This window comes from Artibeus jamaicensis, unplaced genomic scaffold (genome assembly GCF_021234435.1).
Source record: "Artibeus jamaicensis isolate MK-2021 breed Jamaican fruit bat unplaced genomic scaffold, CSHL_Jam_final contig_548, whole genome shotgun sequence".
Taxonomy (NCBI): Eukaryota; Metazoa; Chordata; class Mammalia; order Chiroptera; family Phyllostomidae; genus Artibeus; species Artibeus jamaicensis.
The window spans coordinates 11,275,701-11,300,406 of record NW_026521883.1 but is presented as its reverse complement, the minus strand read 5'-3'; the positions used below and the strand labels follow the sequence as shown (position 1 = coordinate 11,300,406).

The following is a 24,706-nucleotide window of genomic DNA, read 5'->3' as shown; positions in this document are numbered from 1 at the left end:
GTGTAGCTAAGTGGGTTGGAGTGTTGTCCCATAGACCAAAAGGTTGCAGATTCCATTCCCAGTCAGGGCACATGCCCAGGTTTTAGGTTTGATCACCAGTTGGGACAAATGCAAGAAGGTGAGTGATCAATGTCTCTCTCTCACGTTGTTTCTCTCTCTCTCTCCTTCCCTCCCTCCCTTTTTCTCTAAAAAGCAATGAAAAAAGAATGCCCTCATGACCTTTAAAAAAGGTCAAGAATCCGGATGTCTCTCCCTTTCTAAGAGAATCATATTCAGCTTTTTATTAATTTTCCTCAGTTCCCTTTCAATGTCTTCCTTCCTTTGGCAGTAACCTTGACTAACATTGTTAGTCTGTCAGTCTAACAATGGAACATGACTTCCCTTTCCCAAATATTGCAAAAGTAGCAGAGAAGGCTAAATTTAGCCCAGTTTCTCCCTCCCTCCAACCTAGTTCATATACTCCTGCAGTCCTTGGGATACTTGGAATACTTTTTCAGACCTCACACTTTCTCAGGACATAGAGAACATCTCTTCCCCAAGTTTCAACAAAAGACTAATAGACTATGGGGAACTCTGAGTCTCCCTTTCACCCCAGAGTCACAGGTGATGGCCAGGAGAAATGCAAGGTATTGCTGCTCTTGAGTATGGGCTGTGTACTCCAATCTAGAATTTCAGAGGTGAGTCCTGTTCAACTATATAATAAGGGAGGGGAGGAAAGACCAAAATACTGTCAGTAAAAATAGAGTGAACAGATGCTAGGTGACCCCAAAATATCTACCACAAGTATCTAAGGCCCTACTCAGTATTCCAGAAACCTTGGGGAGGGCATTTTATGTTTTACAAAGTATGGAACAGGAATTTGAGCTTCAGTCTTAAACAGATCTTAAGAGGCAGGTAGACATTATCTAATATGTAGTTTATGTTAAAGAAAGAAATTAGATAACAGATAGATTTACCATGAAACTAATGAAGCAAAAGCTATCCATGATTTACAGTAGCCAGAAAAGTGTTACATGTCATTGCCAACAACAAATAATGACACTGAAACAAACTTTTCTACACTTTTGATAGTAAAATATTTCAATCATCCGTACTATTGGGTGATTAAGGAAAGACTGTTGTCTTGGCTGGGTGGCTCCATGGCTAAGAGAGCCATCCTGTACACCGCAAGGTTGGGGTTTGATGCCTCATTGGGGTACATACCTGGGTTGTAGGTTCAGTCTCTGGTCTGGCTGGGTGTGTATGTGAAGCAACCAATCGATTTTCTCTCTTACATCAAAGTTTCTCTCTCTCTCTCTCCCCATTCCTCTCCCTAAAATCAATAAACATATTTAGAAAAAGAAAAACTTTTTGGCCTTGATCTAAAAATATCACTAAATCTTGTCATATAAAGATACGACCAAATAGTAAGCAGCCAAAAACATGGAAAAAGTACTTGAGAGGTGTGTCAGATATTAATTAATAAAATGGTGTGCTATTTACCCACATTTAGTGATGTTTATGGCCTTTGTCAGGTCTTTCCCATTTGTGATTTGGGAAATGACTTCTTCTCTCATTCGAGTTAATTCACTTTTATACTTTCTTATGTACTCGTAATTACATATTCACTTTCTTAAAGAGAATGTCAAAGCTGTGTAAGCTATAGACCTTACAGAATCTGCATCCACCCCTTCATTTCTTTTATAACTGGGTCCAGAGGGTAGCCTGGAGGTTCAAGTTCACTACTAGTAGACCCAGGAGTTCCTGGCCATACAATTTCACATCATAACCCAAGAGGATAAAGTGTCTGCATTCCTGCATTCTCAGCTTCAGTCTTAAGTTCACTATTCTTGAACAAGCTTAATTATCTCTTGAACCAACCATCCTGTGGGGAAGAAATGTATTGCCTGGTTTAAGCCAATCGCTGCTTATTCCTGGAACTGGGGTAGGGTAGATCCCACCCAAACCAGGTAGCTAAGAATAGAAGACAGAGAAATTGCTTACAGAGGAAACTTGGCATATGGTACCGGGGAAAAGGGGAATAAAAGCTGGACAGAACTATAGGTATCTAAGAGCTGGAAGTCGCCTCATATGTGAAATTTGAGTGGTCACCAAAAACTTAACCGTGAGTTAAATAATATTTTATCCAAATTTTAAAGGTCAAGATTTTAAAGGTCAAATTTTAAAAAGTCAAACTGGCAAACTACAGCCTGCAGGCCAGCTGTCTGTGTTGATAAGTAAACTTTTATTCCAGTGGCTGTCCCTCCTCTGGGATGCAGGCTCTGCTTCCTCACTGCCTGTAAAGTTATTGATGTTTTAGAAGAAAGCGTCTGGGCCCTGAGGCCTCTTTGAAAACAGGAACTGTGGATTTTCTTATCCTGTGACTCTGCTCTAAATCGGCCTTCTGCTTCAGAAAGGAGTGTGAAATTCACTCCTTTCAGAGGATGATCCATCTCACTAACGACGAGGATCATCTACCATATTAACAACACAAACCACTCACTAACAAATGATTTTGAAGAAGTAGGAATGATGTGAGGCCTTGGACTCCAGCTAAGCCTCTGTGTTTAGGTCCGCCCCAAGCTGATGAGGGCTCATGAGATGTGCTGCAGACAGATGGATGAAGAGGCAGACTGCCCTCCGTCTGCTGCCATCCCAAGGCAGGCCTTGCTCTTCTGTATGGGTGTATTATGGCCTCCGTTACAGAGCCCGCTTTCCCTCTGGGACAGCTCGTAAACAGCCAACCCACTCTCATGCTGCAGAAGCTGAATACCTGCGAATAGCTGCAGGTGTTGGTGAAAGGGAGAAAGATATCTTTCCTGCTAGTCATATGTGTGACCAGAAAGTCAGTATTTCATTGCCAGGACCAGAGATAACCAGTAGAAGTGACTAGTAACTCATATGCTTATCTAAATACATCATTTTAAATAACAGTCTCTAGATCATGCTAAGAAACACAACCCTGAAATTACCAGTAACACTTCATCTGTCAGTTCTGTGACCCTACATGAGTTCATTGGACACTCACCCCTTTGGGTACTCAGTCTGCCCGGGTGTGAGGTGAGGGGCAGGACGTGTGTGATCATCTCTGAGGTCCTTTTCAGCCCTGGCATGCTCTGATTTGACCAGATGGAGGTCACTTCCCCTTCTCCCTTCCCAAGCAGCCCAAGACAGCTGTGGCACCCAGAAAATGAGGACAGGAAACAGGGTCAGGGCAGACAACCTTTCTATACTGGCGAGCAGGACTTATGTCCAAAAAAAAATTTCTACCTTATTATTTTCACCCAGTAGTAGATTTTATTTCTTAAAAATCTCAGGAAGATATTGTATTTGCAAATAATTTTTTTCTTCCCATTTGTAGTAGTTTGGGTTCTCTGAGAAGCAGATGCCAACATGGGCGTTGATGTCCAAGAGACTGATTTCGGGAAACACCTGTGAGTCGGGGGAGCCAGAGGAGGTGGAGAGAGCCCTTGGGCCCCAGTGCGGTGCGCCACCTGTGAAAGGGGAGAGGGAGCACAGGAAGGCCGGGGATGGAAGGGTCTCAGAATGCAGCATGGTTCTAAGAATGTTTCAGTTAAGCCAAAATTAGTTTACTAGGGCTGCCATGACAAAGGACCATGGACTGGATGGGTTAAGCAACAGACATTTCCTCACGAAGACTCGAAGTCTAAGATCAAAATGTTGGCAGGATCGGTTTTATTCTGAGGTGGGGTTTTTTTGTATGTACATAGTTGTCTACTCCTTGTGTCTGCATGTCATTTTCCCTCTGTATAGGTCTGTGTCCTAACCCCCTTTTCTGATAAGGACTCCAGTCATATTGGATCAGGGCCTACCGTAATGACCTCATTTGAACTAAATTACCTCTTTATATACTCTGTCTCTGAATACAGTCACATACTGAGGTATGGATCTAGGACTTCAAAATGTGAATTTGGGGAACAAAATTCAAGTGTGATATCCTCAAGTCAAAGCTGCCCATCAGAGGAGTCCTGCATCTCATAGCAATGGGCCTCCACGAGTATCCCCACCAGGCTGTCTCGGACTAGAAGCAGCACACAGGAAGCGTGATCTTGTGCAAACACAGTGCTAGATGCAAAGAGGCCACAGCTGGGGCCTCAGTTAATTATACTCCTGCAGCAAGAGATCTGCGCAGCACATTTCCAAGGTTACTGCACATTCAATCTTTGTTTACTAAATTGCTCAAGAAAAATTAATTGACCATCTATCAGGTACTAGGTAAGTGGATCTCAACCCTGATTATATTACAACAAAATTACCAGTGGAGATTTAGGGTTTTTTAGTGCACTTTTCTGGGGCCCATCTCTGCAGGGGGTAACTGTGCTTGAGGACTGGTGTGTCAGGTGCTGGAGTGGGAATGGGGCAGCCTCTGCCCACGAGGACATGACATCTGCAGAGCCTTGTGTATGGAATAGCAGCCACATGACATTACCACACCCCAGTTAAATCAGTAACTAGAATGAGCTGGGTGCAAGAAAGAGTTGTTGTGACTATTATCGATCAACAACAAATATAAAGTTCCACAAGAATAGGTTCAGAGAATCAGACCCATCTGGCTTTCTCCCCCAACTTTTCCTTCCCAGGAGCTCCATCTACATTTCTCCAGGGGGAACCCAGAAGATCTGATTGAGCTCAGGGTGCAGTGTGATTTCCTGCAAAGGCCAAACCTAAGTACTAATGAGTTCAGTTCTACAGTGCGTACCCTGCCACCTGCAGTTTCATCTGGTGTCTATCCATCTCGGCTGTGAGCACAATCTTGTTCTAGTTAGAGTCAAAGGAAGGGAGGCTAGGGGCCTTCTCTGTCCTACTGGGAATGTGAAGCAAAGGCCAAGTTCTCAATCCCCATTTGCCTTTTACCAGGCAGAATACGTAGAGCAAATTATATAATTTTTCAGCATCTTGACTTCCTCACTTGTAATTTGGAAATAACAGTAACTACCCTGCAAAGTTGTGGCAAGGTCCCCTAGCACAGTGAGCTCGTAGCTGGCACTCTATAAATCCTGAGCCCCCCACCCTACCTGATTACTAAGAAATTACCTTCTCTGCAATTAGAACAAAAATTCTGTTCTCAAAACCATGGAGGAATATCAGAAAACTCCAGTTTCCATTTTCCTTGAAATTTCCCTTTTCTATTCTGTTTTTGAAACCAAAACCAACCCTCTGGAAAGGTGCTAATGTTGATCTTTCTCACCTCATGGTAGTTCTCTGGAAGTTTCTTCTAAAAGCATGGCATGATAACTATTCACCCATGTCAAAGGCAAGAAAGACCTGGCTGGTGTAGCTCAGTGGATTGAGCACAGGCTGCGAACCAAAAGGTCGCCAGTTTGATTCCCAGTCAGGGCATGTATATGCCTGGGTTGCAGGCCAGGTCCCCAGTGGGGGCCACATAAGAGGCAACCACACATTGATGTTTCTCTCCCTCTCTTTCCCCCTCCCTTCCCTTCTCTCTAACAATAAACAAATAAAAATTTTTTTAAGAGATGAGAAAGACTTTGCGTCTTGGTAAAGAAAACTACATCAACATCAAAGACCCCTCTGGTGGCCCCTGATCACACCAAAGGTGTCTCTCTTCCAGGGGCGGCCTCAGCTGGAACGGCGGAAGCATAAAGGCCCATCCTCCCAGGGGCTGCAAACACTGTTAGTAGGAAACATCTCTCTTCTTTCAAACAAAATCTTACCTTGGGTCCTGATATTTGTAAAATATATACATATATTTTATTAAGATAAATTTATTTTAATTTAAACTTATACCTTTTGTTCATTATAACCTGGAAAAAAGTATGAACAAGAGACTATTTTGAAACTGGGACATGAAAGTTATATTTTTCTATCTACAAGAACCTGTCATTTTGCTTGCTCAGTTCAAGAAGGACCTGCCACACAGGTAACTGTTAAGTGGCTCCAGCCTTTTAACAACCTTCCCGGAACCTTAGGAGACACCTTGACAAATCTGTCCTTAAAGCTTGAAGATTATATACACATGGCAATAAGCACCCAGAAATCACAAGAACATAACACTTTCACATTGCAACATGTTTGGCACTCACTAATTATTGCACAAATGAGAATTATTCTGTAACGAGAGTGTGTGCCAGGCAGGTACATCCAAGCTTGGCAAGGACTGGATCCAGCGTGGCACACAGGAGCTCAGCTCGCCATGTGCAGAACCCTGATCTTAAGAAAAGGCTGGTGAGCAGTGACAACCGTCCAGATCAGTGCACATATACAAGATATTTAAATATATTCACAGGACGTGTCCAGACAAGACTATTTCCAAGGCTACAGAATAAGTTTACATGGAACCACAAATTAATGTGCTCATCTGTCCTATGGTTAAAATTGGAATGCGGTCTATTTGATTATTCTTGCTGTGCTATTACTGTTTAAAGACACTTGAATATTTTAATGAGTTTGCAGATCCCCTGAAGCATTTCTGCTCATTGGTTTGGAAGTCTTGGATCCCTACCCAATCCCAGCCCAATACAGAGGGAGAAACAAGGCCCAGAGAAGCACCAGGTCTTGCCCAGCTCACACAGTCCATTAGTGGCGGAACCTCAATGAGAACTTAACCTTCAGCCTGCTCTGCCCCACAGTGGCAGGAGGCTCCCTGCACACCACAGCAGAGGCAGGGGAAACATTAGCATGCAGTCAAGTATGAAATCCTTTCCTATGTGGAAGAGAAAGGTCCTGAAATGACTGGAGGCCTTTATGATTCAGCCTATGCTGTGAAGCATGCAGAAATAATGGGCTGTTGTTTGTTGGTTAGTTTTCATTTGGTTTGGTCTTTGAGAAAGAGTGAAGCCAAGATACATGACACCAATGTGTGGAGGTACTGGTGAAGCCCCTCAGTAATGTGGGGAAAGGGGTGCTCTGCTCTGGACTGGGGTGGGAGGTGGGGACTTGGGGGCCAGGTTTGAGTCTGTGCCAAGAGAAGAACGGCAAGCCCAGGAGGACTGTGGCAATAATCTCTCCATCTGCCAGATAGTTGCATGAGCTATTCTAAGCACTGGCCCGAGGCCAGCCTTTATAGATTTCAGCAATAAAATTACATGTTCCAAAGATCATGTGTTTTTTACCATAAATAACAAAGAGAGCTATTACAGAATGTCAAATTTGTCCTTCTGTTTGGGACAATGTCTTCTGTATTGATATTTTTTTGGCCTCCACAAATGATTCATGTGGGGCCTCAGGATTACTGAGTTACTGTGAGAATAATTTACTCACATTTCTGTCATTATTTTATGTACTCTGCTCGAGCCAAACACTATTCATGTTTCCCTTTGTACATGTTAATATTAAAGTCGCCAATGAGCTGTTTTCTCTCTGCTGAGCTGAGATGTGCTAAACATGAGAATTAAATACAAATCATTTCCAATGTGTGAAGCCCTGTTTTCAAAGGGTATGCCCACATTTTCTAATCATGGAACAAAGAAACAATTATTAAACTTTGAATCACCTTTGTTCACACCTCAAATATTTAAATGACTTTCAGCTATTTCCAGCCAAGATAGAGGCATAGGTACATATACTCTGCCTCCTTGCACAACCAAAAAAACAACAACACATTTAAAAACAAAAAATAATCAGAACTGCCAGACAATTGAATGCTATGAAGGCCTGACAACCAAGGAGTTAAAGAAGAAACATTCATCCACACTGGCAGGAGGAGTGAAGATGGGCAGCTGGGGTGGAGAGGATGCGTGGCAAGGTGGAGGCTGGCAGACTGGGAGGGTGAGGTGGCAGCTGGAGAACCAGGTGGTCCCACATTTGCATGCAGATAAACTGGGAGAAACAACTGGGGAGACAGAACACACAACCTGGGTTCTACCATGAAAAAAAGAAAGCCTTGAAACCTCTGGCTATAAAAACCTGTGGGCATTGCAGTGTCAGGAGAAACTCCCAGCCTCAAAGGAGAGTTTGTTGGAGAGACCCATGGGGTCGTAGAACATACACAAACTCACCCACCTGGGAATCAGTACCAGAAGGGCCCAAGTTGCTTTCTGGTAGTGGGAGAAGTGACTAAAAGCCTGCCAAGACCTAAGCAAGTAGCATTGTTCCTTCTCTGACCCCTCCCCTCATACAGTGCCACAATGCAGTGAGGTGGGTTGCCCTGACCTGAAGAACACCTAAAACTCTGCCCCTTACAACATAACAGCTATTCCAAGACAAAGAAATATGGCCTAAATGAAAGAACAAATCAAAACTCCAAAAATAATACTAAGTGATGAAGAGATAGCAAATTTATCAGATGCACAATTCAAAACACTGGTAATCTGAATGCTTACACAAATGGTTGAGTATGATTGTAAAATAGAGGAAAAAGTGAAGGCTATGAAAAGTGAAATAAAGAAAAATGTACAGGGAACCAACAGTGACAGGAAGGAAACTGGGATTTAAATCAATGGTATGTACCAGAAGAAAGAAAGAAACATTCAATCAGAATACAATGAAGAAACAAGAATTCGAAAAAATGAGGAGAGGTTTAGGAACCTCTGGGACAACTTTAAATATTCCAACATCCAAATCATAGGGATGCCAGAAGAAGAGGAAGAGCAAGAAATTGAAAACTTATTTGAAAAAAGAATGAAGGAGAACTTTCCCAATCTGGCAAAGGAAAAAGACTTCCAGGAAATCCAGGAAGCTCAGAGAGACCCAAAGAAGTTGGACCCAGGGAAGCACATACCAAGGCGCATCATAATTACATTAGCCAAGATGTAAGATAAGAAGAAAATCTTAAAAGCAGCAAGAGAAAAGGAGAGATTTACCTACAAAGGAGTTCCCATAGAACTATCAGCTGATTGTTCAAAAGAAAACTTGCAGGCAAGAAGGGGCTGGAAACAAGTATTTCAAGTCATGAAAGGTAAGGACCTACATCCAAGATTATTCTATCCAGCAAAGCTATCATTTAGAATGGAAGAGCAGATAAAGTATTTCCCAGATAAAGTCAAGTTCAAGGAGTTCATCATCACCAAGCCCTTATAATATGAAATGTTAAAGGAACTTACTAAGAAAAAGAAGTTCAAAAATATGAACGATAAAATGACAACAAACTCACAACTATCAACAACTGAACCTAAAAAAAAGCAAAACCAAAAACAAACTAAGTAAACAAGTAGAACAGGAACAGAATCACAGAAATGGAGATCACAAGGAGGGTTATCAGTGGGGAGGCAGAGAGGGGAGAAAAGGGAAAAAGGTACAGGAATAAAGAGCATAAATGGTCAGTACAAAATAGACAGGGGGAGGTTAAGAACAATATAAGAAATGTATAGGCCAAAGAACTTATATGTATGACCCATGGACATGAACTAAGTGGTAGGGGTGGGAAATGCTGGTGGGAGGGGGGTGCAGGGAGGTGGGAAATAAAGGGGAGAAGAAAATGGGACAACTACAATAGCATAATCAACCAACTATACTAAAAAATAAAAATTTAAAAGAACTTATAAAAAATAAAAGTAAAATAAAATGCCTTTCTGGCCCTGTCCAGGTGGCTCAGTTGGTTAGAGTGTCCTACCAAAAGGTTGTGGGTTTGATCCCCCTCTCTGGAGCATACCTAGGTTACAGGTACAGCCCATCTTTGTGTGCCTGGGAGGCAACCAATTGATGTTTTTCTCTCTCTCTCCTCTCTCTGTAAACATGGTGTTTGTAGGGCCTCAGGTCATCCTAGTGGCCCTCTCTGGGATGCCCTCCAGTGTGTCAAAGTCCCTTTTAACTTGCACCACCTAAAACTGAACTCTGTGTTCCAGATGTTGTCCTGCAAAACAAAGAATGAAATATTTTTTATCCAGACACTATACTCCTGTTTTTTTTAAAATGTCATTCATTATTTTCTGGTTATTGGATATTAATACTTTCAATAAGATTTGGAGGTTTAAATTTGGTGTTCTGGTAGCCAGAATATATTGTTGTCTCTCACAGAGCTAGTTATCAATTAAAGCCCTACCTCACTTACCCACGGACCACTCTCAAGGCCTCATGTCTCCCACCCTCTGCTAGGACAGTTAACACTTAAAACCTTGTTCAAATAAGGCCTGTTGCACTTGCTGAAATTATTTTGGGCCTTAATTCTACCATCAAACTCACATCATCCATTTTTATATAAAATTCACATTTAATAAGACATATGGTATGAATCCAATTCATTGATATGAACATTGAATATGACCGTTCAAGATAAAAGCTCTTAGAATGTATCTAAAAGTCTTCTAATTGGTCATCCATTCTTCAATTAATCTTTCCAAATTTCAAAAAGTTACAGATTAGTTTCTCTCTAATTCAATCAGCATGTCTTCATCTTGTGCCAAAATTATTATGAAAGAGTCTGTTTAATGCCTTCTTATAACCCGGACACCCCATGACTGCTGGATACCACCAATCTTACCCATTATCCTATTTAAAATGGAGATCAGGTTTACTGGGCGTGACTTAACAGTGAACCACTCTGGCTCTTGGTGAATCTCTATGCACAGAACTGAGTTCACAAAGCATCCATTTAACAATTAGTTGCACAGTTTCTAGACTTTCCTTTTATAACAATTAGGGCAGTGTTTTCCTGTCTCCAATCTTTTAGGACTTTCCCCTTTCCCATAATTCCTCAAATGTTATTGACAGGCATTCTTGTCTATTTGTATATAATTTATCTGAACCAGGATATGAACTTAGTCAAAACAATTACATGTTTTTCTGCCCTTCTTTTCTGTATTTTGGGCTTCTATTTCCTGGTCCCTATGTTTTTCAGTCTGTAGATTTTATCACGGAAATCTTGATAGAGTGGCAAAGTTGAAAAACAGTTATGTTTTCTTTTTGTTCACCTGTAAACATTACATCATCTTCCCCAAACAATAGGCTGGTGCTTTTGTTGTTCTTCCTGCTCTGAACCAAATAAACGCAGAGGTTATTATTATAGCTCTTCAAGCCTAAGTTCATCCTGTGTTTTAGTCATCTTGACTCTATTTTACAAACTTATTTGTTCATCTATGAGACAAACTTTTATTAGGAAATCTACATGAAACAGGACTTGCACCGGAAATACAGAGCTAGATAAATTATAGTCCTATTCTCAAGGAGCAGGGAGACAGATTCTTATATGTAACTTGCTCATAATTCAATCAGCATTTCTCCGTCTTGTCCCCAGTTAAGATAATTAAGGTAATTACACCCTAGTGATGCATTTTCCTTTTGCCAAATTTGGGGATTTGCATATTTTCTTCTACACACCTTCCCAGCAACTAGAGAGTCACATATCACTTCTTTGGATATAATTAGGAAAAACAAAAGGGTTGCTGGAGAGAAAAGGATGGTAGTTCATAAGGCAGGGCAGGAGGAAAGGTATTTAGAAAGTACCCTTGAGAAAGATTTAAAAAATGACAAAAAAGTAAACCCTGGCATTTAAATGCATTCCCCCATTTGTGCAAAGGAAGAGGGTTAACATGTGCATCTAAGTGGACTTCTGAGACAAGGTGGGCACTAATGACAAGAGTCACCTGCTTCAAGTCATAAAATCAGACAAGGAAAAAATACTTCTAATTACACATATGAAGTAAACGTGTACATAAGCCTTCCATTGAAACTGCAATGGAGGCAGATCCTCAAACATTTCTAAGGAATTATTACTTAATGTGTGCAGAAATATTACTGATGATTTAATAATGGTATACTTCCTATCATTTTAGTTAAGTGCAAAAAGAAAAATAAGGTTGTTTTGTTGATATGTGACCTCAGTGTCTGAAATTCTATTTTTCACAAGGCCTTTAATTATTTAACTGAAGAATTCCCCTATCCAGTAGGGGTTGCACACACCTAGTCTGTGGGTTTAAGGGCTCACCGATGTATCTATGTCTGGGAGCCACGTGGGCATGGTAGTTAAAGGAACTAATGAGGACTGGGTGAGTGGAGAAGCTTCTCCAGGCAGCAGCATTTGAAATGGATCTCCAAGTGGCAGATGATGGTTTAGGGGTAAGGTCCTGGCTAGCGGTAAGGCATGTGGGATAACATGTATGGCACATGAAGGGAAAGGCAGAGAGCCCACCAAGGGAAGGAGCTGCGGGAGGGAGGCCTGGCAGTGCACTGAGCCAATCTCTGCAGGGCCTCCAATGTCACGGCAGGGAGCTTGGGATTTTGCCTGAACTAGCAGGCCTGCTGAGCAGGGTAGCATGTCTTGAGCCAGCTTGGCTTGCTATTTCAAAAGAGAAGGCCCTGGACAGGTTGCTCAGTTGGTTGTGGCGTCATCCTGTACACCAAAAGGCTGCAGGTTTGCTTCCCAGTCAGGGCACATACTTAGGTTGTGGGTTTGATCCCCAGTTGGGGTGTGTGCAGGAGGCAATAGACTAATGTTTCTCACATTGATATTTCTCTCTCTCTCTCTCTCCCCACCCCATTTCTATTTCTAAAACAAATCAATGGAAAACTATCCTCAAGTGAGAATTAAAACAAAAAAAAACAAGACAGGAGATAGTCTGTAACCTGTGCTCTCTGGAAAGCAACTCTGGGAGGCTACATCCTTGGCTTTGCCTGTAGGTACCTCCTTCGTATATTATCTCTAAGACAATATCGACAGCTTACTGAGCCAGGCCATAAAACAGGAATTTATTCAGTTCTGTCTCTAAGAAGCCATGAATCACTCCTCTGGCTAGTTTCTCTCTCTGTTAAGTCTGGCCATAGTACCTCCCCAGCTGCCTCACAGCCAAGAAGGGCTGCCCTAGTTTTGACATCTTACTGCGTGCAGGTAGCGTGCACCTGCAGTGTCTCATCTAACCCTCATAACAACCTCAGCAGAAGTGGATTATTAATACCTTCACTGTAAAGGTGAAGAAATTGAGGGTCAAAGAGGGGAGGTGGCTTCCTTTAGGTCTAAGAGATATTTAGTGGCTGAGCCAGAAGATTCCTCGACTGAATTTCCCAGTGATTCCAGGGGTCATGGTGGCGAGGCTGCACACGCCATTGGATTACAGGTATTACTGTGGTGGTAGGAAGCAGTAGAACATCCTTTCATCCTCACAAGAGTTTCACCCTCTGCACAATGTGCTGCCTTCCCTTGTCTCTCCTATCAAGCTGGTTCTTCCTGCCATGTTGGGTTTAGGATGTGGGGTTACTGATTTGAATTGCAGCCCTTCTTTGGCCCCTCCAGAATGCAGCAGTTTGTACACTGTAATTCAGCTCTCACCTTCATCAGTACCGCGACCCCACTTGCCTTCTGTCCACTTACTCATCACAACAATGATTCAGAAATGTGTTGTTCCTATGGTAATTCACACCGTGCTATTGGGTACAGATGCTGGCTTCCTGTTATGTGGTGCTCTTATTTTTACCTGAACTGGGATTAAATGACTGAGCCTATAGTAACAGTGGGACCCAGAATCCCCGGAAACCCTGGGACAGAATTGGTCAAATGGTTTTGAATTTAAGGTGTTCTCCTCTGATGGAAAATAAGGAGCAAAATAACATAAGTAAGAGGTGTCTGTGGTGTGATGGGAAGAATGTATGAGCTGAAGTCAGGTGACCACTTTCTGCTGAATTTGGTGTTAACTGAAATGTAATTGACATACCATAAAACTCACGCTTGAAAAGGGTACAGTTCAATGGTTTTATATATTCACAAAGTTGTACAATCACCACGACTCTCTAATTCCAGAACCTTTTTATCACCCTCCAAAAACCACCTGCTCATCAGCAGCCTCTCCTGCTGCCGCTCTACTGCACCAACCCCATCTATATTTATTTGCTCCTTCTCGCCCTACCTCCCTTCACCTTGAATTCCCTACCTGTCACCAGCCAGGTCACCAAAGATAAGGTCCCTCTGGCTGAGCACAAGGCCAGGACTGTAGTCATTCACTACCTATAAGGTGACTTTGCCGTCCAGTGCAATGTCATCCCCGATAGAGAAGCCCTACCATGTTGCTACAAGTGATTTCCAGAGTTAACAGGTGTGTAGGCAGACAGGGAGAGCCAGGAAGCCTGAGTGCTAGCAGCCCCTTACTGCTGGCATGGTCCTCTGTGGCCCAACCCTGCTTGGGACACGGGCCCCCAGGGTATATAAGATCAGCCCGAGGGATTAGCAACACTGCAGTGCCCTCACCTAGGGCACAAGTGTCGGGCTCTGATCCCACCCACGCTCCCGGCACTGCTGCTGTTGAAGGGAACACTTACCCCCTAGCTCACGTTTTCATGGAGAGGAAGGAATTCATGCTCTAAGCCTGAGGAGGCACTGTAGGCAAGGGACACCTCTCTCTGGCCCCTCCTTCCCTCCTCCTGGGGCAGAAACTCGGCATCATCTCAAAACGATGTAAATATAATGCATAGGTTATATTATATATTGTATATTATATTGTAATTATACTTACATCTTTGTTTTTGTCTGTCTCTTCACTGGAACACAGTGCCCAGGGGAGCAGAGAGTGGGTTTCTCCTCCTCATTGTCCCACCTCCAGTGCCTAGAATTGCACTGAAACAGAGTGGATGCTCTGTGAATATGTGCTGAATGAAAGGAGGAGGGAGGGTCAGGAAAGCAGAGAAAGTGGTGTGAAGTCAATAGCCAAAATTTAACACAGAAGAGCTTGTCACTAATGTGAGAAGTGCTGAATGTCAAGGCTCACATTTCTTTAAAATTTGTATTTGTATCATGTTTTAAAATTTTGTAGCCTACACTCAGCACAATGAGACCATTGTTTGGCGAGCACAGCCTCAGGGCCAGAGGTGGCTGCTTCAACCTCCCAGCCATTCTGCTCTCAGGACTTCGGCCGGCGCATGCTCGGTGGGCCTAGGAACCCTCCGAGACCCCTCCCCTCTGGAGGCTGAGCCCCATTGTGGACTCAGAGCAGGCACCCAGGATTCTTCTTCCCTGGCAATACTAGTTCTCCTCTCAGCATAGCAGGGAGGGACCAGCCAGTTGTTAACCCAAGGCAGCCCCTATTAGGGGCACTGAAATCCCACCAGAAACGCAATGATGTGGAGAACATTGTAGTTACTGCCACTCCCCTCAGTACCATATGTGGCAATAAGATGCTTGACATAGGGCATAGAACCCCAAGGCATGTGCTGTGCTAATGACAGGCAATAAGTACCTTGGCTGCCATTGGATTTGGGCTTGCTAGCGAGGTCTACAAGTTTGGATCCAGAGCTCTCCTGCCCAGGCCAGAGAGTAGGGGCTCTTGGTGGTGACAGAACTGCCTCATTTCTCTTCTCCCAGGCAGGCCGTTGTTTTTGGGTTTTGGTTTAATTAAAATTTTTTTTCAATTACAGTTTATATTTTATATTATTTTATATTAGGTTCACAGGCTACTTCTTTAAATGAATATTCAACGACTCTTTGAAAGAGCATAAACTGTTATCCTTCCAGGGTGCTGTGTACCTTGGCCTGCTCCTCACCTCCCCGCCCCCATACTGTAGCTCAGAGTGAGGCCATTCCTTCTGATCCATCTCACCTTCCAGTCTTGTCCCCAACACCATAATGGTTTCAGGTGCTCAGAACCAGCCCTGGGTACAACGACATTTGTTTTAGCCAAATTTCCTCAAAATAGGGAAAAAAGCCCAATCTGCATCTAATACTATCCAAGAGTATCCCAGGCTCAGCCTCAAATTTCATTTCACAGGTTCTTCGTGGAGCCCTTGGGCAATTTACACCAAATCTTTCACCCAATGGGACCTCTGCTTCTTAGCATCCACAGTAACCCAGGCAATGCAAATGTAAAAAGAGAAAGTAAAGGCGATGTGAAAACTAGGTCAGCATCTCTTAATGATCGTAATTCAGCACAGAATATCGGTCAATGACATTTTGCCATTGTGCACATTGGGGTAGATCCAGGGAAGCTTAATTTGCTTGACCTTTTTAAATGAATACATTTCCATTCATCTCTGCCAAGGAGAGTGGAAAAACATGTTTAGGAGTCAGTCTGCCAACATCAGCCTTAACAAGCTGGGCAACCTGCTTGGCACTAGGTTTTACTGGTCACCACCTACCAAGGGCATTTGGATGGTTGGTCTGTAGCTTCCATGAGTCGGTTTATAACCCAGAGTTTCCGGGATAGAGGCTCTTTATCTTTCCTCCTTACCTAAAAACAGCAAAACAATCACCAGAGTGTGTTTAACAACAAAAGAATGAGGGTAAACAGGTACGATTTTAAGGCCATGACATCAAACAGGATAAACCATAAGCTTTGTTTTGCATGTGGGTTCATGCAGGTCTGAGCCATGCTGGTTCACCCAGGGTCAGACTGTGAACTCCCTGACATCTGTCCCACGGATGCACAAAGAGAGTCTGTTAGACAAGGAAGTATGTTTACACCCCAGGCAAATAGACGCAATAATCTGCTCCTGAAAATGTGAGTGTGGCAAACGTTGTTTTGTGCCACTAGTCTTACCACAGGAAACAACATTCACTATGAACTTTTCTTAACAAAACTAATACATGGGCTGCTAAGAGCAATTTTTAACAAAATAAATTCAAGTCTATAACTATTTCACCATCCAAAAATGCACTTTCTGGTTTACCAGTATCATCTACTAACATTTTCCAAAATCTCTTGGTTATGAGGTTACTTTTTCGCTGAAGAGTCAGGGTCGGCAGCCGCCCTGATTTCCACGCCTCTGGGTAGCGCGGACCACCTTGCTTCCTCCGGGGCCCTGCCCCTGCCTTCCTTGAAGTGTGCGCCCCTGCTGCCTGCCGTTCTGTCCATGGCTGTCTCCCCCACTGTTTCTTAGGCTTATGGAGGGTAAAGTTTATATTCTGGTCATCTTATCATCTCAGTGCTTAGTATAAATCCTGTTACAAAGTTGGTACCAAATATGTATTTGTTGAATAGGTAAGCAAACAAAGTCTCTTGGAAGGGTGCAGAATGTGTGGTTTCTGCAGTCATTTTAATTTCTTCCATTAGCCAAACAATGATGAAAAATGAAGATTGAAAAGAGTTGAAAGACAGACAACTTCCTGTTTTCCTCAGTCTACAAATTTTTCTCCCAAATAATCTTTTCTTTCAAAGAGCGTTTAATTTTGAGATCCTTTTAAGAGTTTATATTATATAAAGCTATAAATTATACAGCACGAGTATAGTCAACAATGCAACAAAAGAATATATTTTTGTTCAGGCTATGACACTAACTAACAGTGTTGTGTTAGGAAACAATTTTGGAATTGATTAATGATATCTGTCAAGGGTGCTGGTGAAAAAAATGAATGATGGGACATAGGCTGGATGTTTGCCATCCTGGTATAAATCTCAAGCATTCCTTTTAAATTCTAAACTGATGTATTTGTTAGTAGTTCATGGACTACCCAGCATCTTTTAACATTTATAATATGTATGTTATATATGGCCGAAATGCATTTAGTATGTACTAGAGCCTGGCACCTTGCACAGTGTTTTTCAAAATTGTCTCATTTCATCCTCATAACACTGCTCTGGGACCTATGCTACTATATTTCATGTTATACGGGATGAGGGAACTGAGACTCGAAGAGTTTGAATGGCTTGCAAGGTCACATGGCTATAATAGTGAAATCAGGATTCATTCTGAGTTTTTTTCAGAAACTATGTTCTGAATCATTATGATGAAGTAGCTGCTGCACTTTGGCTTCTTTCTCCACAGAAAGTCTAAGATAAAGCCTTCAGCAGAAGAAAAGTAAGAATACTCAGAGGTTAGGAAAATGCTTTGTTTTTTTGTTTTTTTTTTTCAGTATTTTACTGAGAGTGATTTGCAACTTTAGGTACCACAGTACAAGTATCGATTGTTCCTGAGTCACTAATGCTATAGGTAAACTATTTGAAATGCATGCGTCCCTGGGAAAATGCAGACATATGGAGTCATTTTTCAGTAGTGTGGGTTAAAGACATTGCAATATTTTAGGTAAAATAAAACACGAAATTATTTTTTGTCTCCCCTTTATAATGGAGAGAATGGTTAAGAACTTCAGTTGAGACCTCAATGAAATAGGCAACTTCTCCCATGGCCCATCACCCTCAGCCCCTCTCTGTTCCTGACACTCCGCAGACAATCTTCTCTCTCATGTGTCCACACTGTTCCCAGTCCTTGATGCCAAGGAGACGCACTTGGGCAGTACACCCTGCCAGTCCACAAAGGCAAGCCTCACTGCCAGCAACTTTTCTAGGCTCAGGTCCGAAGGGCTTGCTTTTGCAGAATTCAGCCTGAGGAGTTAGCAGAGACGCTACATCAGGCCAGTTCTTCAAATTCTACTGACCAATAGGTGGAGCATGGGACCTGGTCATACTTCCTTTCAAGGAAGCCTGAGAAGTATGCTCCCCTCCCATGGATGCCCAGCAAGTGGAATGATATGCAAGCTACTTCACAGAGGAAGATGCTATCTTTTGTACATTAATTTTCTTCAGTTCTTATTCATGATTCCCCCACTCCTGTGTATGCAAGATTAATCCTTATGTCATCTACGCTCTAGACCTCACTCTTTAACAGACCCTGCTCCCCTCCTAAACTGGGGGTCCTGGTTTTAAATTAACTTCCAAATACTCATTTACTACACTAACGAATTCTCAGTTTAAGAAATTAAGATATTAGAGATAAGGCTAAAGTCAGGTAGGTGGTTGAAAATATGGATCTTGAAGGAGAAGTCTGGAAATAGCAGCTTAAATGGTTATTGGCCTTGGGGGTCACTGAGGACATTCTGGAGAATGTTTTCTCCTCTACCTTTTTAAAGGTTTAAAACCTTTCAAACCTTTCACATAAATAGCCTCAAATCACTCTCGTCATCAGAAACAAAACCAACGAACAAAACTGCAACAACTCCCCTTTCCTAACCCTCCTCTAGTCGTCACCTGTTTCTCTTCTCCTCTTGTCCTGTTCACACCTTCGAAGGTTTGGTCTGCGTCCTCCCGCTTCAGCTGCTTCGCTAGGATGAATTTTGATTTCATTTACTCTGGGTTAGACCTAATGACAAGGATCTCGTACTTATGTCAAGAATTGCAATAAAAACCAAGCGTACTTTATTGCTGCCTTTCACTGCCTTTGACCCAGAGTGCTGGGAGTTGGTCAAGGAAGCCAGAAGACACCTGCACGATCATACTCATCCAGGTGCAGGCTCAGTGAGACAGGTTGCAGGCACCCTAAGGAGAAGGAGCAGCTTCTTCCTGCTCGGGGTCACAGGACATTTGCATCCCGAGTCCCTAGAATTGGCAGCACTCCACTGAACACTTAGCACAGCCGGAGAGCTGGTCATTGCAAAGGTAAGCACTTCCTTTGTCAAGAGCTCATCCGGGTGTAACTGTGATTATTACCAGAAGTGCACAGCAAGCTCCCTTCTCCACTTTATCCCAATCAATCATACTCATGAGTTCGCTCTTGCGTCCTCGTGTTAACATGTAAGCATAAAATTGTTTATATTTTTAAGCGTAAGACCCTTCTAATTTATTCTGGTGACCATCTAATAGGAGTCTCAATATATGAGTATTAAGCTGTAAAACCCACCTGGGAGCATGGAGAAGGCTTCATAGAATGTGTGAGTCCCAAACGAGAAAGTCAACAGGTTCAGGAGAGGGGAAGGGCATGTCCAGTGAGGGCAAAGGGGTGGAGACATAAAAGAGCTCCTGCAAGATCAGGGAATGGTGGAGAGTGAAGGGCACGTGGCTGACATGAGACCGAGACAGGGTTAGACTGGGTTCGCTCACAAAGGACTTTGCCCCTGGATTGGAGAGCTGGTTAACAAGAGAGGCACTGAGTCTATGTCTAAAAATTCGCTCTTGATGCCCTGGGGTCATGGCAAACCCTTACCTTGTCGCCTGATAAGTGGTTGGGGGATGGTTCACTGCAGACCAGAGAGAAGAACAAGCCTCTACCCTGACGCTCTCAGGGTCCCGAACCCCCCAGGTTTATCTCTGCAAAAGCCCAGCAGAAGTGACAGGGCCTATGCAGCACCTCTGTGACCTACAGGTAGGTACATGCTGGCCTGGATGTTCATTCCCTCTGCAGACTCAGGCACTACAGCAATAATCAGGACTTAGGGGATTTTCCTCCGTGTTAAAAACACTTCAGTTTTGCTTAGTGCCAGCATTTGCCAGGTCTCAAAGTCTAGAGCCATCTACAAACAAGGCCCATTCAGATAACTACCAGGAGCCCTGTGCCCCCCTTAAACTAACAAAAACACTTTTATCTCCTAGCCAAAAAAAAAAATCCCCACCACTGTCCAAATGCACCAACTTCCTATTTTTCCTGGCCTGCTGCCCCTTCCTCTTCACTGCCTCCCCTTGGTTTCCCAGCAGCAGCCGACATCCCCCACAACTTGAGCCACAGGGAAGGCAGCTCCTACCCAGGCGTGTGCAGGACACAAGGTGTGGGAGGCTTCTCAAGTTCTCCAAGAGCCAAAGGCATTTACGAGGCTGGTCTGGAGAGTGAACCTGCTCAGATAAGCATTTCAACCCTTGGCTGAAGTCACTGCAAGTCACATGTATTCCAGGTTTCAGGGTTTACAAAGTTATTTTTATATCTATTATCTCGCTTCATCCTCACAACAGCCCAATGAAGCAGGATCTCATTTTTGTTTCAAAGATGAGGAAACTGAAACTCAAAGAATTTAAGTGGCTTTTCCCAATCACCTGGCAGAATCTGGAGGGGAATTTGCCACTTCTGACCAAATCCAGTGTTCTTGCTCCCACACTTAGCATCGGAGAAAGGAAAAATGTCTCTGACCATTTGGTCCTAGGAGATGTGTGAGTGCACACACACGCGGAACACACATACATAACTATCATGGTGTCCGTTCCACTTTAAACCCATATTGTGTGAACCAACGTACTCAGCACAGTGCCTGACCCCATACAATGCCTCACCTGGAAAAGAGACCACCTTAAGATCACTATCAATTTTTATAAATGAATTTCACCGCAGTTTATCACACCGAATGGCAATTATTTGGCCAAGTCTGCTCCTCTCACTCAACTGTGAGCTATTCAGGTCTCCTCAGTACCTTGCACACCATTGATCCTCAGGGCATACTTTTTAAAGAATGAGGTTGAGACACATGAAACAGAAAAACTCCCCCTTCAATCACCTTGCCAGGGCTATTATGCTAACATTAATTCGGCTCAACCAACAGTAAGCTCACAACCCTTCAGGTCAGGCTCGGTAGGATGGGGTACAGGGAGCAGGTATGCAGAGACACACTGAAGTGCATCAGGTAGATCTGGGCACTAGGTATCAAGCAGAGGTGCACAGGAAATATTGAGCCAGGAGGCATCTTGGAGTGAGCAGGGAAGAGGCCCAAGCTGGAAAATGGCAGAGCTGAAAAATAGCCAACTGGAAGCAAAGTAGAAAAGAAATCAGTCCCACCTGGCTAGGTAACTGGAAAATCATTAATATATAATATTTCCTTCATCTCCATATTAAGAAAAAATGCCTCTGCTAGTTGCTTGGATAATGAGATTCCTTGGAGGCACTTGCTGTAAGTTCATGAGATAAAGGTTTTGTATCAGATCCCAGAGCCCAGCAGAGCATGGCCTCTGAGAACTGAGCACCCAGGCAGGCTCCTCCTGGTGAGCAGGCTGTTCCTCTGGCACAGCCCGGCAAATGTTGGCAATGGAGGAGAAGTGAGGGTGCTCATGTGACCCTGTCAGGGCATCCCAACCAGTGAGTGGAGGCTGGAGACAAACTTGAAGAGGTAGGTCTCTCCCTGAGTTGTGGGTCAAAGTCCCTTGAAGAGAACAGGGTTCAGGACAGTTTACTAGAAGAGACATTTATGCATAGAGACCAAGGTCAAGGCTCAGTGAAAAGAATGGGGTACATGGGAAGGCAGAGTGCACTGTCTCATCAAGGGGGTCTCAATGCCCAGAACACAAGACTGAACACAGGACTTTCAGCCATCGGAACACGGGTGGTTGAAAATCACCTGCCTCCATTCAGATTGGACCAGGTAACTGATGGTGAGGTGAATCCTGTGTGTGTAAAAATAAGTGACCCCCAGCTATGGAAGGAGAACAGATTGCAGAAGCTGGAACCCAGGAAAGGCCTGACACTATTGGGTGATCTCAAACTGAGCTAAAACTCATCTGTAAAATGAGGTTATTGTTGACTGACCTTTCTTCCCAGCATTAAAGTTCTTCCAGGATGAAATTAGAGAGACACTGGAACAACTGCCTCCTGTGGCCTCCTTCCCTGAAGTCATCAAAGGCGAAACCTTCCATTGCTCCAGAAGAGGAGGAAGTCTAAACCCAGTTGAGCTGAGAGGAGAAGCGTGGACACTTTAACTCCATGTTAGCCAGCAGGCCAAAGCGTGGTAGAAAGTGGACTGGCTTCAAGTGGCCCAGCTTTGAATCCCAGCCTTGACCTGACTCCTGGCCAGATATAACAATGGAATGATGTTATTCGGCTGACACTCACGACAGAAGGTGACGTCTCTCCCACATTCCAATGTGAAATGCTGGACAACTACGTGGGATTTGAGAAAAAAAAGTTTCAGAGACAAAAGCCTTTAGGGAAGAAAAGAAGTTACTTTTAAAGAAGCTCAAGGGAGTGAGACTTCAGAAGGACCAGCTGGCAAAAATAAAAAATAAAACTAAATTCATAGTAGATATTTACAGGAGGAGAAAAAAACCTCAGTGTTAGTATGGTTACCTAGTTTATATTAGCTTGTCATGGTACAAAGCAGTGAGTTTTTCACTGAGGATATGATTATCATATCCTCAAAGTAATAACAAAAGGTCAGATGTCAGCATTGCAAAAGTCAAGGTAGAGTTCTTGTGAGAGTCTGGCAAAAGTCAAATGACAGCCCCCACCCCGGTGGGAGAGCAAGGGATTACAGAGGCTACAGAGGCTGGAAATCTATCTTTACTGGAGAAGTTCAAGGCTTTGTTTATGTAAAAGGTCTAGAACCCGACATAGTGAGCTGATTATTTTTGTTTTATCTCCCAGTGCAACCTGGTTTGATACCCCAAACCCCCACTGTGAAAAAAAATGTGTCATGTTACTGAACCAGCAGCAGGGCAAAGTGTCAATTTTGTTTTCCAAGCAGGTGGCTAAAACTCTGGTAGCTCTTGCAAACCTTAGAGTTGCACTCAGAGAGCTAGAGAGAACTCGGAAACTGGAGCATCTCTTGCAAGAACTGCCAGTGTGCTGAGTCCCAGCCCTCACTCCAAAGAGGAAGGGTGTAGGGACAGGGTGGGGGGCAGATTTCTTTCCCCCTACAGCCTCATTAGGGGCATGAAAGGCTTGCTCAGAGGGCTTCATTTGTGGGAGAGACAGCTAAAGAAGAGAGGCTGGCGGAAGCAGTCTCGGGCAGCAGAGTGGGCTGCACTGGAGGCCCAGGGATGAGTTGGTGTTTGCCCAGGTCCAGATGGGGACCTCAGATTGCCTGTGACCAGCCAGGAGACACATATCCACCCCCAACAAGGGGATGGCAGGGAGAAGATTTTTAGCATCTCCAAGAATCCACAAAAGAGAAAATTATCCTTAAACACTTGCCAGGTCAGAGGAAAGTAAAATCAGATAATGCTGGTCAAAAAAGACCCTTCTTGTTTTCTTTCTCTCTCCACTGTAACTCGTAAAAATTTTAACATTCCTCAGTTTGCCTTCTAACAATGGGTATATAGTAGAGGTTCAATTAGAAAGTTGAGGCTGTGACTTCATAAATGTGACTCTCAGGGCAGAACATGGAAATAATTTTTCATTAGATTAAGAAGCAATTTGGGGAAGACGAGAATTCCTAGGGGGAAGAGGAAGCTGCCAAAAAATTGTTAACGAGAGCGCAGAAGCTCTGCCATTGGTAGAATTATAACCCTTCCTAAGTAACGCAATCTGAAGGATCAATACTTGCTACAGCCAAAGAGGATGTCTTCCTTCTAAGGGGCAAGCAGCCTTCCATGTTTTTTTCCCCCCTGAACTTTGCTTTTTTTCACTTGGCAATATATACTGAATCTTTTTATTTAAAATAAAAAGCTAAGGGACACTTACGTTTTATAATGAAGACATCTGAGTATATTTGTGGGACAAAGGGAAGAAACCAATGAAGAAAGCAAAAAATAAAATATGTCCTTTTAAACTGTAGTTCTGCAGACTGTAACAGTGTGGCAGTGTGGAATGTGGTATGGAGCATACAAGTGTCATTTTGAACAGCAAGCGCACAGACAGACACGGGAGGGAATGGGAAGATTCTAACTGCTGCAGCAGGGCGGTGGTAGAAATGTGGCGGGTAACTCCTCTAATTTTAAACTTCCTGAACTGTTAGCATAGCCTTCAAGTTAACATAACTTCAGTACTTTATTTTTTTATAAAAACAATATAGGTAAAGGCATATTAGTTGCAGTTGGAGACCCCCAAACTTATTATGGTACTTTTGCTATCCTTCTTAAAAATTTTGCTAGAATTCCTGCTGGTTTTATCAGATCTTCCCCTGGTGTGGCACTGAAAAACTTTTCTCATTCAATAAGAGCTATTTTTATTTTAATTAACAGACATTTTCTGTCATTCTCCTTAGCATTTTGACAATTTGTGGTTAAACCCCCAGCCTCTGGTCCATCACGAACCTCCACCTGGATATGTGTCCACCTGGTGAACCAGCTGCACAGCTATGTCATCAGAATTCTTTAAAACTTTTATAGTTCAAAATATCCCATAAAAATACTATTTACAAAATATGGTGGATTTGTAATAAGATTATCAACATAACCAGCAAAAAAAAATCAGTATCAACAGAGTCTTTGTTTCCCTGGGCAATCAGAAAGATAGTTGGTTAGGAAATGTGGTTCAGGTACCATATTCT

At 43.2% G+C, this 24,706-nt stretch overlaps 1 long non-coding RNA gene across 1 annotated transcript in view; it reads right to left on the bottom strand.

The window, feature by feature from the left end:
- The window catches only part of LOC119053461 (uncharacterized), a 28,210-nt gene extending 8,734 nt beyond the window's left edge, over positions 1 to 19,476 (bottom strand). Inside the window, exons 1-3 of the long non-coding RNA XR_008392449.1 lie at positions 19,426 to 19,476; positions 14,337 to 14,437; positions 1,204 to 1,312 (exon numbers count right to left, since the gene is read on the bottom strand). This is a non-coding gene — a long non-coding RNA (uncharacterized LOC119053461). The remainder of the gene's footprint in view (positions 1 to 1,203; positions 1,313 to 14,336; positions 14,438 to 19,425) is intronic.
- Positions 19,477 to 24,706: the final 5,230 nt, after the last annotated feature.